Here is a 4,614-nt window from a genome sequence, read left to right as displayed (position 1 = left end):
TCTTCATTTGACTTGTCAACACTATTTAAAGCAGTCAGCATGGATTTACACCACAGGTCCAAAAGCCCGGTTCAGATTTAATGCCCAAATTGCACATAAATTACTTCCCAAGTACCAGCAGTGGGCAACTGAGAGACAACAAACAAATAATACAAATATGGAAAATTAAATACTGCTACATTTTTTTTGGTCAAAACTCTCTTACATGATATCATAGCGTTATCATGTGCGGTACAATGCCAAGATTAGATGTGCGCTTTTATCAAAGCAAGCATAAAGACTGGTGGCCATTTAATCAAAAGGGACATTTAGACAATCATCCACTGCGTCATAGAGTGGAAACTGAACCCATGCTGCCACAACAGAAGATGAGCAAGTGTAAATCACTAGACTGAATCAGCTGAGTATCTGCTGACCGTAAGGAAAGGGGAAATGCGGCATTATGAAATTGTTTCAGGGGAATCCACCTCTAAATTATTGAATTCAGTGATGCAGAAAGCTCTGCTGTCTACGATTATTCAATAACTATTATCTAAAAAAAAATAAAATAAAATGCTAATGTAAGACTTTGAGTATCTTACAGATAGTGAAGAGACAAGATGACACTGTAAGAAGTAATTTGGGTCAAAGTTGAATAATGTGGGTGGTAGTTATATGAATTACACATCAAAATCCATCAGTTTTTATCCGTCTCAAGGGGGCGGCCATTTTGCCACTTGTCATCGACTGAAAATGACATCACAGTTGCTCAAGGCTAATGCTGCATTCGGGATGGTCGGAAATCTGACTTAGCGCATTTGTTTTTTTCCCAGTTCTGACCTGAAAGCGTTTGAGGCGAAAGTAGGCAACTAAAATGGCGGATAGTGATAAATTGTTTTTTTATTTTGGTCCTAAAAACACATTTTGACATCCAGCAATTTTGCGTTCTTTATTGTTTTTCACCGTATAATTTCATACAGGGAGATAGCGGCACACTGTCACGTAGGTTGTGTTACGTGAAGTCATATGAAATATTTATGAATGAAGAAAGCGATCTAGTTTTATACTCGAGTAAATTGTGTTTTACCATTCGCGGTCTGTTTCCGAAGGGGTCGCCATTGTAGAGTGACATCATGCACATTGTGGTCCAACGGTGAAGTCAGGGTACTTACAAGTGGAATTTCCGGGTTCAAGGGGGCGTTCCCGTACACACTTCCTGGTTTGAAGGCGGAAAAGTCCCACTTCCGACTGTCTTCAAATGCAACATAATAATCACCAATCACTGCTCATTTTTTGAATGTCACATGATCAAATGCAGAAAACAGGCGATCCAACTGTGATGTCATTTTCAGTCGACGGCAAAATGGCTGCCCTCTGAGACGGATAAAAATGGTGGATTTTGCTGCTTACTTTATATTCCATGAACGCAATAAATCCGAATGCTGTCTTCAGACTAGTGAAGGCGCATAGAACATATTATGGTAAATAATATTTTTGACTTGACTAAACATTTGCCTTGTTTTCCGAGTTATCCATTTTTTTGTGTATTAAACGAAAGCAATCATAAACTTTCAATATCTTATATCCAACGCTTCTTATTTTATTCAATGCCATGTTTATACATTTCAAAGTAACAGTGACCATGTGGGGTAGTCAGTTAAGCAGATACAGAATTCAAAAATTGAAATGTAAAAATTAAGATAATGAGCGGTAATATCCCGCTACCGTGTTTTCCTTGATATTCATAAATGCGCTGGTCGAAAACAAGGGCTACGAAACGCTCACGTCAGCTTTACGGCGCTGACCTGCCCAACAGGAAAGTGGGCCTTATCAACAGGAACACCAGCATCCTCGGTCATTAAAACCTCCATCTTAACTCCCATACTCGTACCCCTCACAAAATGAAAAGTGTGCTAGAATGTTTCATCTTTTAAAGAAACCATGTCATAGTTATGTTAGTAAGACACAAGGTACTGTTTTAAATTGTGTGTGTGGAGGAGTGGTGGGGGGGGGGGGGTAATCAGTGACGGCCTTTAATAAAAGAACTGCTTGACCTCTTAAGATAATGTTTGATATCAAGTGCTGTTGGAGGACATGTCATTGTGCGATTTGTGCGTATGTCTGTCTAGTCTCTAGCCGCGACCTTTGGCACCCCACTGAGGAGTAAACAGGCGGCCCCGATTACTAACTTCTTTCCAACTTTAACAACACAACTATAGTCATCATTGCTTGCTGTTTTTTTCAACAGGTTACTTTTTTTTTGTTTTGATAAAAATGTTTCAAGATCTTTTGTCCCAAACAGTAAGCTTTTTCCTTTTTTTCCCCCCTCTCCGTTACGCCTGTTTACAATTTTCCTGTTGTTTTTATTGGCTTTTTGCGACTGGCTCGAACTGTCCTTTTCTTTTTATAGAGCCAAGCATGTAATCTTTCTCCTGCCTGCCTCTTAATCCTCACATTTTGGTCTCGCGTCGGCCTCGCTATCCCATCCAGACTTTTCCACGCAGCACCAAAATGTTGATATATACCCCCCCCCCCCCCACACCCCGTCAAGATCGTCACCTTCCTGTAATGAAAACACTCGGGGGGTGATTGAACAGCAGTTGTTTGAGCCTCTCGGCAGGCGCACATAAAAGTCAAGCTTTCTGTATGGACGTTTGCTTATCGGTGACATTTTGGAACAATGTTTTCCAGGATGATGATCTGAAGACATTCCGCTAATGACACTGTCACATGTTAAGTGTGTGTGCTTGTTTTGAAAGTCCAAATATGGAGATAAGATGTCTGGTTCACACACGCTGCGGGTTTCAACACAATGGCGCACTGCTTGACCGCGGGAACGACCCCTGTAAATCATTTAAAACCACATCATGTTATTTTATTTTGCTGTTTCCCCCATATTTTCCACTGACTTAAATTTTTTTTTTTTTTTTAAACGTTTATTCAATTTATTACTAGGCGCTTTTGCTGTGGGAATAGGACACATCCCACTTAAAAGGTGTGACGCATTCCAGCTGAAAAGAAATTTTAAAAAACATGACAAGGTAACCTTTAGCACAGGCATGTGCACACATAGACCACAAGTGCTACTCCAGCTCCAGCCTCTTTTTTTGCCTTACACGAGTCTGCTAAATTCATCAATATTTACCAAAAAATAAATAAAATACAAAACTCTGTGTTAACCATTTCCCCCCCAAGTGGTTTGATATCAGGTAAGTAATAATTGGAGTTTTTGTGAGAATTGTGCCCGTCGCTGATCTGCAGTGCAGTTTAAATAGGGGTGTGTAAACTTTTTAGATCCACTGTAGCTTCCCTTCGCCTCCTTTGTAAATAGGTTTATTTTCTGTGTTGATTGTGTTAACAGAAATTAATAATAAATAAATAAATAAATAAATAAGTTAAGTACATCTACTTCTATTTTCCTTAATTGTTTGAATAATTGTTTTACAATAGGCACTTTTTTGCCAGAAGAAAGACAGAATAACAGATTTTTTTCTCTTCTTAGGCAATAAAAAGAGTTGTTGTTTTTTTAAAGAATTTTATTGCTAACATAGTTTTGACAATAGGCACTTTTTTTACAAGAAGAAAGACAGAATAGATGATTTTTTTTCTTTTTAGACTCTAAGAAGTGGTTTTCTTAAAAAAAAAAATTTTTATATTGCTAACATAGTTTTGACAATAGGCACTTTTTTTTTACATTAACAAATTCAGACTAACAGATTTTTTTTCTTTTTAGTGTCTAAAAAGTTTTTCTAAATATTTTTTTAAAGAATTTAATATTGCTAACATAGTTTTGACAATAGGCACTTTTTTACATGAAGAAATTCAGATTAACAGATTTTTTTTCTTTTTAGTGTCTAAAAAGTTTTTTTTAATTTTTTTTTTAAAGAATTTAATATTGCTAACATAGTTTTGGCAATAGGCACTTTTTTTTACAAGAAAGAAAATAACAGATTTTTTTCTCTTTTTAGACTACAAATAGTTAAAAAATATATATTTTTTAAAGAATTTTATAATGCTAACATAATTTTGACAATAGGCACTTTTTACAAGAAAGAGAATAACAGATTTTTTTCTCTTTTTAGACTACAAATAGTTTAAATATATATATTTTTTAAAGAATTTTATAATGCTAACATAGTTTTCACAATAGGCACTTTTTTATAAGAAGAAAGACAGATTTTTTTCTCTTTTTAAACTCTTAAAAAGAGTTTTGTTTTTTGTTGTTTTTATTAAGAATTTTATATTGGTAATATAGTTTTGACAATAGGCACTTTTTTTTTTTTACAAGAAATACAGAATAACAGATTTTTCTCTTTTTAGGCTAAAAAAACAGTAGTTGTTTAAAAAAAAAAATTTTTATATTGCTAATATAGTTTTGACAATAGGCACTTTTTTTTTTTTACAAGAAGAGAGACAGATTAACAGGATGTTTCCTCTTTTTAGACTCTAAAAAGAGTTGTTTAAAAAAAAAATACTGCTTACACAGATATATAACAGTTCAGATGTGAATGGTTGAATATCTCACCAAGTTGAACTATTGTATAAATTTCACAACCAGTGAATAAGTCACAGTCTTACAAATGTTTCTTGCTATTATTTTCCATTTAACTTTCAGGGTGACCCCATACTCCTTCG

This window comes from Vanacampus margaritifer, chromosome 18, assembly GCF_051991255.1.
Source record: "Vanacampus margaritifer isolate UIUO_Vmar chromosome 18, RoL_Vmar_1.0, whole genome shotgun sequence".
NCBI lineage: Eukaryota > Metazoa > Chordata > Actinopteri > Syngnathiformes > Syngnathidae > Vanacampus > Vanacampus margaritifer.
Note: the sequence above shows the minus strand (reverse complement) of the source record.